Raw genomic sequence first — 12,914 nt, 5'->3', positions numbered from 1 at the left:
GGGAGAGCAGCAGTAGTGTGAGTTTGAATTGGCAAAGCAGACGATTCAACAGGCGTTAAACGTATGGTCAGTACAGGAAGGAGACACTGAGTAACATGTAACCGTTCAGAGGCAATATGCAAATTGGAGTATGTGGCGAAAACAGGGAAGAAAGAGGGTGCCTCTGGATTTCTAGACCAAAAAGCTACCAGATGCTGGAGAACGATATACTCCCTTTGAGGAACAGTCACTAGCATGCTACTGGGCTCTACTGGGTACTGAGCAAATGACCATAGGGCATAATGTGATTTTTTTTAGACCCAAGATTCCGATGATGAAGTGGGTGATGAGTTCACCTAAAACTCACCGGATAGGTTATGCACAGGAATCAAGTGTCATTAAGTAGAAATGGTACATACAGGACGGAGCCCAAGTGGGACCAGCGGGGATAGCAGCCCTGCATAGGTGGCACAGGCCCCTGTGCAGGATGATGAGATGGTGCAAAAGGTGCCAGAGATAAAAGAGTCACTTGTGAGGTGGGGTGAGCCATTTGAATCCTTGTCCCCTGAGGATAAGGAGCATGTATGGTTCACCGATGGTTCAGTTAAGTATGTGTGGGCCAAAAGACATTGGAAGGCAGTGTTGTATAACCCAGTAACCAACAAGCTGCTTTCCACTACAGGAGAAGGGAAGCGTAGTCAATACGCAGACTTGTACGCTGTATTTCAAGCATTAAAAGAGGAACTTCCTGGGACATGTCTCATCTATACTGATTCTTGGTCCACCCCCAACGGGCTAGCTCCTTGGCGTCCCACATGGCATGCACATAACTGGCAAATACAGGAGGAGGTGTGGGGCAAAGAATTGTGTCTGGAAATTTGGGAAATGCTAGAGCAAAGTACTGTTACTGGATATGATGTAGATGCCCACTGCCCCACTGATTCACTAGAACAATGGTTCAATTCCTCTGCAGATGACAAAGCCAAAATCTCAGAGACAGAAGTGGCAACGCAGGATTCTGACTTGGTTAGGATAGCTAAATGGCACACCAAAATTGTGGACAGCTGGGAGAGAAGGTCACTAACAGGTGTGCAGAGATTAGAGGGATGCACATTCCCTTAGAATTGATAAAAACAGTGATCATGCAGTGTCCTATTTGTCAACAAACATTTCAGAGATCTGTCCCGCGAACTGTCAGAGGTCAGCTGGGGAGAGGGAAGTTGCCGGGACAGACATGGCAAATCGATTACATTGGGCCAGTACTGAATAGTTGCAGGTGTCAATACGCCTGCACGGTGGTGGATACTTACTCTGGATATCTGATTGCACTTCCATGTAAATGTGCTACTCAATTCAACACCATCAAAATACCGGACTTGTTAATGTTGTATTACGGAATCCCACTCCAAGTCCAGAGGGACAACGGGGCACATTTCAAAGGTAAATTGGTGCAAGATTACACATTTTTCCGGTTCTGCGGACACACAAGGTAAGCTGACCTAGAGTTGCTTGCTCAATCTTTTTACGCGTAACAGCGTAGCGATTTACCCTGTCCGCTATGCCCATAGTATTCCTCCCTCTGTTGCGGTTGCATTTCTTGTTGTTTCATACCAGCTTTAGTGACTTTTTCGGCAGTAGGCTCATGTCAGGGGTTACATATCTTACACTTACACTTACTATGCCTGCTATGTCCTTGTGATTCCCCCATCTGTTGTGATTTTATTTCATTTTTTTTTTTTCACTAGTTTCAGAGACTTTTCGCAGTAGGCTCATAGTTGGGGCTCACATATCTTGTACTCGTGGGCTTGCTATGAGAAGCTGTTTTTTACACATATGAACAGTTTGCATGATTAAGGACACATGGTAGTGCTCAGGAGAGTACTCATTATCTCTGCAACTGCCGGTCACATTTCTTCGATGGTGACCGCTCCTAATTGGCGTTTCAGATATTTCTTACCTTGCTGTTTACCCTCTGTGTTGTCCTGCATTAACATTGCTAACAGTATGTTTTGGGGAAATTATTTTGCTATTTCTTCATTAATAGGCACACTCTTTCCCACTCCATACTGGTATTTGGGATCAGTTGTTACTACCTGGTTACATTTGGTCCTTTTCCCACATCAGTAATAATAGGTCCCTTTTTGTTAGCATGTGACTTTGTATCACTCTTTTACTGTTATTATATCTACCTTGCTTTAGTTTTCTTCTTCTCTCTTCCCTCTAGGTTCTAGACGTCTCATGGTCTTTTTTTGCATCAGGGGCTACCGTGTGCATTTGCTACATGAATCACTGACCGGTTTTCCTTTTTACCTCTTGTTACCTTTAGTAATAATGAGGTGAGTAGCTGTCTTGTTCACTTACACATACTACTCTTTTATGCTCTGCTTTCTGTTACTTACTGTGGTGCCACATGTTTTATTTTAGACACTGGAGTGCTCTTACCCATGGGCACAAAGATGCTATCATGACTCATACTTCCCTTACATAACTATGTACTTTTTTATTATGTGTATCTTGTCTCTCTGGTTTGGTGGCTTGAGACATGGCCCAGAAATCATTTCAATAACTTTTAGCACGTTCCATGGACCAGCTTAACACCACTCACTTTGGTTTGGGCAGACCAAGTCTATCTTTGCATGTCCCATGTATCTGACAGAGGATGGTTTGAACAACGTATTTGTGCGTTTGACATGCACATCTTCCTTTTTTGCTCTCACACCTCTCACTGGTATTATCTTTTTCACAACTTTTTCGCATGTTGTATGACTACTTGGCTCCCTTTCTTTGCTTGTGGGGGTGGTCTACCATCTGCCTCCTTTTTCGGATGGACACACAACAATACAGCTTTCCCCACTTTGGAATTTCATGCTATCATCCTCCATACTTGTACATTAGGGGCCTGATTCTAACTTTGGAGGACGGTGTTAAACCGTCCCAAAAGTGGCGGATATACCACCTACCGTATTACGAGTTCCATAGGATATAATGGACTCGTAATACGGTAGGTGGTATATCCGCCACTTTTGGGACGGTTTAACACCGTCCTCCAAAGTTAGAATCAGGCCCTAGGTTTGTCAAATATGTTTCTACGTATTTTACAGCCTCGAAAAAGTCACAAGTGTGACAAAACACGTATTGGCTGTGATTGTGGAACCATACTCATCTTGCCACATTGATGTCCATACCTACAATAAATAGAATGTACCACAACCCAACTCATCTGGATGACTTGTTAATTATGGACTATTTGGGAGTGCTGCGGTATCCTTAGGAATATACGTCAGGTGTCACTTTGTGGACACCACTTTATGCTTTTGGGTAGTGAAGCATGCATTACCACCCAGCACCGCGCTGTATCTTGCTTTGAACTATCTTCAACTTGAACTTTAATATGTTTATACATTGAATAACTTGTAGGAAGTGCACCAATTTGACCACCACTACCCGTTGTCTCCTATTTATAGTTGCAATTTCAACTAATCTATATCCTGAGCCATATAAAAGAAATCGTCTCAATACATTATTATATGAATTCCTCTCTCCCTGAGAAACGCTGCTACATGTTTTAAAACCTTGGTAAAACATCAGGGGACTGAAGCCAGTGAATTGATGAAGTCTCCCCAGCCATCTGAACTGGAGATATTTCCAACTGTCTTCCGCAATTGGAATTGTAAAATAGCCATGCTTTAAATCGAGTTTTACTAACCGATTGTTCACCTCCAATTTGTCTCTTAAAAGATGGATTCCATCCATATTGAAGTGTCTGTCCACTTTAATACAATTCAAGTTTATCACATTTATCACAGGATGCCAACTTTTGTCCTTTTTCTGTACCAAAATTATTGCACTTACAAAAGTCAACTGCTCCTCTGTCACCTTCTCTGTAGCACCTTTCCTTTACATTTCCGGTACCTCTGCACTTACCAACAACTCCTGTTCTTGAGAGAAAAACATCTCCGATGGCTCGACCTCTTGTACAGGGAATTCTCAAAATTCTGTTATATAACCTTGTACCGCTTTTAACACCCATTGGTCTTTTGTCATTTTTTTTTAGTTTTGTGGAAAGCTTCTCAAACGCCCACTAGCTTTTCTGGGAAAAAAACAAGAGACATCTTCATACTTATCATGGGACCCTTGCAAATGTTGTGCTCTTCCTCTGGCTTGGCATCCTCTACCAAATCTTCCTCTTTGTGGGAAGAAATCTGTGGCTAATTGAAAGCCTCTGAATGATGCACAACCTTGTAACTGATAGTGGGACTTTCCAAAACTACAGCTGGAGAAACGTCCCCTCGCTCCAGCCCTGTCAAAAACTCAACTTCCAAAGACTTTACTTAAGGAATTTTTAACTTTCTCCAAACTGGTGAAGGTTGAGACATATTTTCCGACACCTTTGACTAAACCTTCTCCAAATAAACTATTTGGGTCCTTTGAAGGCTCTTTTTTTAGCAAAATCTCCTAACTTAGGACTAATCCTCATCAATGTGGCTCTCAGCCACCAGAGCAGCATTTGCATTCCATAGGAAACACACTGCCCTCTGACTCCATCCCCGCAGCAGATCAAAATCTACAGGCACATCTTTGGATTTTGCCTCCTCTGCCATATCCATAATCTTTGCTAAAGAACCAATTACATCAAGGAGCTTGTCCTGATACTGCTTGAGTGCTCTCTCTAAGCCTTCGCGGGGGTCTCTTCCTAATTTAAACAAGAAGCTTATTGGGTCTGGATCCAGATCAGGAGTGACACATGCTTTATTCTTAACCACAGGTCGTGCACACTCTGCTCTCGTTACTGCCCTGGCCTCCTTCTCTAAAGGTCTTCGAATCCAGAGCTTCAAAAACTCTGCTACATGAGTTAAAAGCCACCATTCTGCGCTTCTGGGATGCTTAATCCTGTCAGGACTAAACTTGTCACTGCCCTGTGGATCCTTAATAATTCCTTTTTCTTTCAGACTCTTCTCTATCTCTTCATTATCAGGATCCCAACAATCCTCATCAAATTAATCAAAAATAAATGAATCTAGTTCCTCATTATAAGACTCCCCATTGTCAGGTCTAGCCTGAGTCTCCATTGTGCAGCAAGGGACACAATTGTTTGGGCTACAAGTGACATCTTGCTCTTCCTTAGTGCTTAGACCACCTCTTTACCAAGTGAAGCACTCTTCTCTTTTACTCTGCTCAATATGTTTACTTTAAAACGTTTTCTATCCACCTTTCTGTTTTTTCTGAGAATGTTCCTCCTCGTCAAGAGACAAAACCTACTCCTCTAAATCAGGAAGTTCTTTACTTTTCCTCCTTTTCCCTAAAACTGATTCTAACACTTCTTTCACAGAAGCCTTAACTTCTTCTTGCACCATCTTTTTAATGGCCTCTCTCTGAGTAAGACACATTGAAGCATCTCCAGCCTCATCCATCCTGTATGAATTAATAATATTCCCCCTTTCTATATTTTGTTTGATATATTGTTACCAAAATCAGGAAAAACCTACTCTGATGCTTCAAACGGCTCGTTATTGCAGGCGATTATAACCGATTTCCTTGGTTGTCTTAGCCACCATCAACCAAAGCACTAATTCTTTCCTAAAATGGACGCCCCAAGGCTTCAAGCCTATTCAATCTGCTCTCTTTTGCAAAATGGCCACTAAAGCGTCATGACCTCATCATGCATGCGAACGCAATGATGTCATGATGCAGAAAGAACGGCCATTCTCTATGCGAGAGCCTCTCCTGAATACACATCACACCACTGGCTCAGGAAGTAAAGAACCTCCTCCTGGCACGGCATGCGAATGGAGGCAAACAGGACCGAATAAAGCACATGCAGTGCCTGGTCACAAACCACCCTTGTAGGTCAAATAACATTCAACTAACGAGGTACTTAGAACATTAAATACAAATGATCACTTTTTTTTTTTTTAAACATGCGTTTAAACCATAATAAACTAATTTACTCTTCAATCAAACTTCTTGGAATTTTAAATCCTTACATATTACATTAAATAATATAACTAAACAAAATACTCTTAACATAAATTGGGAAAGGGGACAAACTAAATCAAACCTTAAAGTGATGATTACTGTATGTATCAAAACTCCAAATGAAAATACAAATGCTTAACTGACACAAAGGAGCAATGAAAAGAGGAAGATGGCTGCTTGGGTGTAGTTTATATAGACTTCATTATTGATTCTGATTCTAGAGTTTTGAGTATGGTTGAAAGTTGCTTTGAATGGCTGCACATTGAGTAGCAAAAAAAGGTGTATGCAAAATGCAAGCTTCCGGTCTTGAAATGAAATTAAAGTCTGAGTTGGGTTCCACAACATTCAGACCTGTAACTTTCAGATTGAGCTCAGTTTACCATAGAAGGACTATTGACCTCTTAGCCACCTTGCCAACAAAATCTCTTTTCCAATTGTGTCTAATGGAAAGATGGCTCAAGGGACCAAGACACCAGCTGCAGAGTTATGTGGATGTCCAAGTTACCAGTTACAGATTGTTGGGCAGTGCTCAATAGAACTACGGTTTTCGTATTTGCGCTGCTGTAACCAGCAATTGTATTATTCCCATAAATTTAAAACTAAGTAAGATATGAAAACTAGAACATTTTTTAAAAACTCTCAGCCCACACAGACCTGCTTGACCTTATGTGATATCTAAATGCTAATCTCGCAGCAGGGTCTATTACACCCTTCTAGAAGAACAGGATTATAATTCCCATTTTGAAAAATTCTAACCTTCTGCTTCAGGTGACTATAGATCTTAACACTTCTTGTTGCTTACAGTTAGATAGTTGAAAAATCGACAGCTATGGATGGAATTTCTGAATTTCACAGCAGGGGTTATACTTCTTAACTTCTCAGCCACATTTGACACCGTGGATCATGGTACTCCGGTGGAAAGCTTAGCAGAGTGGGGTCAGGCAGCAAGTGTTCAAGTGGTTTGCCTTCTTCTGAAAGGAACGCACACATTCTCATGTGCTTTACTCATTTAGATCTATTAAATCCCTCACTTGTAGAGCACTGCAGGGATTATCAGTTTCTCCCAAAGTACAAGTTTAATTCATATACAAACATAAAGATAGGACTGGCCTATCTTTTTATGTGTGGAGTCTCCACCAGGAGTCCAGAGGCTCTGCAGTCGTAAAATTACTATTAGTAACATTAAACTTGTAGTTTGTGAGTACCAACAAATAGTAAATTTGCACAAGTTTAAGTTTACCTTTGTGAATCAGCCCCATAGTAATTTAAAATGTTTAAGCAGACAGTGAATTAAACATTACTGTGTTCTGTGGGAGTGACAAGGTCTTCAGAGTGTCTCGGTCACTCACATTCACCTCTTCATACCACTCTCTTCTGCAGTCTCTTAGTTAGATATTTACACTCCTTTTTACTCATATCTTTTTTAAACATTCCGGGGCTGATTCACAAAGATAATTTACACATTTGAGTAACTTACACAATTAAGTACGTTTTCTTATGCTTGGCTGTTCACAGACTCTGAGAGTACCTGCTCTTTGGCAGACTGCTGTCAGCTTAAAGGTTTACACTGGCAGAACCAGCTAAGGCTCCAACATTTTACACCCAGCACTTCCAAGACTCTAAATAGAGCAAGGACCCACAAGTTTAGCAGGATGGGAGTACCACCCACCAATAGTGATACTTCTACTCTGCCAAACTGTAGGTGCTTGTCTTTGAATGTTTTTGCCTTTGGTGAACTTTAATACGTGAAAACAAAATTTGTTTTGATAGGCCTACATTTACAGAATTTTGTCATTTGCAATATTTTATTTTTAAGTGTACTTTGATGTAATGAGTGCAGTTTTAACAACTGATTAACTATTTCTGTTTTATGGTTTTCTGTGTAAACAATTAATAAAATGAAGGATTCCACCCATGCAGAGGCATGGATTCTACCCCAATACCACTGAAGACACAGAGTGACTGCCATCCTGTTATTGGACACAATCTGTTCAGCTCCTTTCCTCTTTACTAGATGTGGGTGAGCCACTAAAAGCTCAAGCCAGGCTGGAGTTAGATGCCTGGCTCATCTCAAGGTCTTTTTGGAACATTGAGCCCAAAAAGAGATGAGCTTTCGGGAAGGACATGCGTTCTGCAGCACAAATAGACAGAGAAAAATACCTCAGTGGATTGTTTTTATGCAGGAAGGAAACCCTTCCTGCGGGAAAAAGCAATTCTCTTTGTAACCCAGGCACAATAGCACCATGGTGCAAGGGTATCTGTGTTGGTATTAGGCTTCCTGAAGTGTGCCAGTGCTATGAGAGAGCAGACGTCCGCCATATCTTATTACATATGGTGCATTTCTGATCCTTCCCTTTCACACAACGCACCTAAGCAAGTTGCCCTGCTGCACTGTATTGCGTGAAATGTTAGTAAATCTGGCCCTAAGATTCTCACACGTGGAATCAGGACAAAATACCACCCAGTCAGGCTTTGCCCTCAAGAACTACGCTGTCCACTGACAAAGAGGTGATCCTGGGAGTTATCATACCGTCTACCTCTTCTTTGTAATGCAGGTAAATCAAGTGACCAAGGGTGATTTCTACCCCATGATACACCAGGCCACCATCGTCTATGTCCTGTCATACCTAGATTATGCCAATAGACTACCTTAGGAAACCCAAGTACTCACATTGCAGGCTTCTACAAATCCTGAACACAGCCACAAGAGAACCTTTACACCTACACATTTGGAAATATCACTCCTGCCCTTCAAGCTCTGTACTGGCTACCAGTGGCAAGACATAACTACGTAATTTAAGGCATCACTCTGGACTTCAGCAATAAACCCACTGTGATGCAGTTGGTCTCTATTTTGGTCCATAATGCTTTTCAGGAAATCTGACGTAGGAGGCTGACTCTTTTCGACCAAGGCCCCCCTACTCTCTGGAACTCTCTTCAAAACTACCTGAAGTCAGTGGTCTATTATCTGGCATTCCCTTGCCTACTGAAAACTCACTTGTTTTAATATAGTTAATTGCTACTGTGTTTAGGTAATTTTTCCCCTCACACATTGAAGGCATGAAGCGATATTTTGCACTTCACAAAAGAAAACTAACATAATATAAACTGTTGCACCATATCAAATTCTGCTAACACAGAAATCTACACTCTACCAAACAGGTATACCAACAGTGCAAGCGCTTACGAGCTCACCCAGGAAATTATTTGTGGTCTCAAAACCATACTAAAACACTGTACACAGGGCCTTTGGAATTATGGAATTCTGCAGTCCTGGCTATTTTTACATAATTAAGGGCTTGCCCCATTTGCCACATAATCCAGCATCTGCTGCATAATCTGCATATTTTAAGAAAAAAACATTTTTTCTAGTTCAAATTTAGCAAAAGTAACAAAAAATATGGTGATAACTGTGCACATGCTTTGGAAGACCCGTCACAAAGGTTAATTGTTCAATGTTCAGTTGCTTATTTATGTATTTTGTTGTTAAACTGGTAAAAAAGAGTTGAAATCTTTGCTCAGACAGTACTCCCATGTGTGGAAATTACAAAATAGTAAAGTAATGGTATTAAAACATTTGATGCATTGGGGGCGTGGCCTGACCGCCAACCGTAATGGCCGCTCTGTCGTGAAGCTCCAGGAAATCCTGTCCGATATTCCTTGCAAGCAGACGCCACATGGGTGCAACTAACATGAGCTGCCCCTATAGACTGCTGAGGGGCCTGCTGATGCTGCCATAGACGGGCAGAATGAAGGGTCCCAGCTGTGGCACGAGAAGCCGGCTGCTGCAGCCCGACGCAGCCCTCAGAGGCCTTGTGGTGACAGGGGCCGTGGGTGGGGCTGAGGGCGGGGCAGCGGCAGCTGGAGCTGGGCGGGCCGTGCGCAGTGTACCTCCCGGCCTCTGCTTATTTAAACTAGAGGTACAGTTGCTCTCACAATGCATGCTGGTGATGCTACTGCCCCCCTGAGCCTCTTGATTGCCATTGCCGGATGCGGTGGGTCAGCTGGCTGCACCCAGGCTGCTTTCGGGTGCCAGATTGGATGGATACTGCTCCCGGGGCCTCGCCCCCTGTTGAGTGTGTCTCCGCGCAGTGGCATCTGCCGAGGGGCATCGCAAATCTGCATATGCCTGGGCGACTGTGGGTGCCGCCAGGAAATTAAATCCTTGACCTCGGATCCAGACCCCATGTGAGACCTCGCCTCGCCCCGTGGATTACCCTGCGACCTGGACCCCGATAGCAGTGGTGAGTCTTTGGCCTCTTTATTTCCCCACTAGGCCTGCACGGGGTCGCCATTATATCGGCCAGACGTGCTACCCATTTGGTGCACCCCATTGACTCTAATTCACTGGATGTCCCCCAGATAAATACTTACCCACTGTGGTGCCACATTCTTGCCCATACTGAACCTACCTGACTCTGAGCATATATCACTCGCTCCTTCTCACTGCAAAGTTACTTGCCACGCTTGACGCTTTAGATTTGACACAGAAGGTAGCGCCAATACCTGGCGGGTCCATACAGTGTTGAGACATGGGGCGAGGTGACCCCAGGCAGAAGCAACTGTCATTAGACACTATAGGAACCCTAAGAAGGCCCCTATAAACGGCCCTACACAGGCGGACTCGGAGCGTGGTGCAACCTCTGCCCCTCCCCCTGATGGCACGGCAGTGATTATAGCTGAGCTCTGGGCAGGATTCTAGGCTATAGGCTACCACTTCGACACCCTGGATGCAAGACTAAGCCGTATGAACGATCGCATAGACTGCCAAGCTGCTAGAATGGATGGAGCAGAGCGACAGGTTTCAGACGTGGAAGATGGCTGTGCTGACACTGAAATCCCCTGGAAAGGGTAGAGCACCTTCTGAAAGCGGTGGCCTTAAAAAATGAGGACCTGGAGGTGCGGTCACGTCGCAATAACGTTCACATCACAGGGGTGGCAGAGATGATGAATACTGGCCAAATGGATAGCGTTGTGGAAAAGCTTCTTGTGGAACTATTTGGTGGAGGGGCATTCACCAGCACCTTGTTGTGGAGAGGGCACATAGATCGCTGGGTCAGCAGCCTGTCCTGGGGTCCCCCCGCACCCCATAATTGCCAGACTCCTAAACTTTCGAAACCAGGATACCACTTTGAGGTTGGCCCGTGATAAAGGGCCCTTGCGGTATCAGGAGATGTCCATTTCCATTTTCCCAGACTTCACACAGTTAGTCCAGGATGCCCGTCACAAATATGCAGATGTTAAAGCAATACTTCAGAAAAATAAGATTTGTTATGCCATGTTATATCCAGCACGGTTGCGCATTGAACTGCAGGGCAAGGATCACATCTTCAACTCTCCTACTGAGGCTGCATCCTTCTGCAAGCTATGCCAACTTGGGAAATCGACGCGTAGTCACCCGAATTTCGTGGACTCGGAAGGGCGCCCCTCGTGCTGAATCTCCCCTCTTGACGAAGCTGACAAAATGCTTGCTCTATGGGACCGGACTGATGATACCGCCCTATGATAGAAAAAGTTTATTTTAGTGCATTGTCTGCTTTTATACGTTGCGCGTAACACCCTTCAGCTATGGACACTTTCCCCACTTTGGAGCTTTGCTGCAACCCAATGGTGTATGCCAATATAGTTACCTGTTTTGGGGTGTTATTGTTTTTGGGGATTCACTGTGGACTGTATTCACCAGTGTGGCTGGGAGGAACTGGGTTGGATTGTATATGTTATGTACTATCACAGCTACTATCGCTCTTTCCACTCTGCGGTCTGACTGTCCAACTCACCTAGCTGGTCCAAATACTTCATTATCACTATATTACGCCACGTTACTCATACCTATGTGATGACACTCATGTGTGACTTGGAGCCTTAGGGGCCTGAACAATCCTAAGAAAGGGAAACTGGTAACTTTCGTATCTTAATAGGCAAGGCACAAAGTTGGCATTTCTTCAGGAAACGCACCTAGCTCCTCGCCCTGATCACTCCTATGCTGTACAATGGGACCAACACAGATATTTTACATTTTGCAGCTCCTGTTTCCATGGGGTGTCTATATTGATCCATAAGAGTGTCCCTTTTAAATGCCGCACTGTTGATTCTGATCCAGAGGGGTGCTACTTATTGGTACAGGGAGACCAGGCGTAGGTTCCAGTTTCATTAGCTAATGTTTATGCTCCAAATGTTTATTCCCCAGACTTCTCTAACCTTCAGGTTGGACTAGACTGCATGATGACGTTCCATATACTCCAGGGTGGAGACTTTAACATTGCCTGCAATGCCTTATTGGACACAGCAGGCTCCACTGGTGTAACCAAACCACACACTCTTCGCATACTAACAGACCTCTTGAGCACTTTCCAGCTACCGGATGCGGAGCGCACCCGACACCCACATGCCTACGATTTTACATTTGACTCGTCTACGCACAACACGTGGACACGCATAGACCACTGGTACCTTCTCCCCTCTGTACTTCTGTGGCTAACTGATATTTTCCACCTCCCCCACACCCTGTCGGACCACTCTCCTGTTGTAGCCAAACTTAGTATACCTTCTACCACTCTGTTATCCAGGACCTGGCGTTTCCAAGTTAATGCACTGCACGACAACATGTTTCGTGCTGAGATTCGGGAGGCTATTATTGACTACTTTACATTGAACACTGGCTCAGTCCAGCGCTATTCCACATTGTGGGAAGACTTCAAGGCTTACATAAGAGGTATCTGTATAGCCAAGCACGCTGGCGTCCTCAGAGCTATTCAGGTGGATCTTGCCAGAGTGGAGAAGCAGCTTACTGATCTTGATAGCCAGACATGCACGGAAGCCGAAAACACATTCATGATTGCGCGATCAGAGTTACTGCAGAAGTTCAACGACCTGGCTGTGCAAGAGGCTACTCATCTCAGTAAATACGCAAGGGCCCGTCGGTATGTAGAGGGGGAGAGGCCTGGGGGAACACTTGTTCA

The 12,914-nt window shown here is 43.9% G+C and overlaps 1 long non-coding RNA gene across 1 annotated transcript in view; it reads left to right on the top strand.

Annotated features, from left to right (window-relative positions):
* The first annotated feature begins 9,840 nt into the window (after nt 1–9,840).
* LOC138284722 (uncharacterized) overlaps nt 9,841–12,914 on the top strand; it is a 172,873-nt gene continuing 169,799 nt past the window's right edge. Inside the window, exon 1 of the long non-coding RNA XR_011201448.1 lies at nt 9,841–10,199. This is a non-coding gene — a long non-coding RNA (uncharacterized lncRNA). The remainder of the gene's footprint in view (nt 10,200–12,914) is intronic.

Source organism: Pleurodeles waltl, chromosome 3_1 (assembly GCF_031143425.1).
Source record: "Pleurodeles waltl isolate 20211129_DDA chromosome 3_1, aPleWal1.hap1.20221129, whole genome shotgun sequence".
NCBI classification, from domain to species: Eukaryota; Metazoa; Chordata; class Amphibia; order Caudata; family Salamandridae; genus Pleurodeles; species Pleurodeles waltl.
Note: the sequence above shows the minus strand (reverse complement) of the source record. Positions and strands in the feature narration are given on the sequence as shown.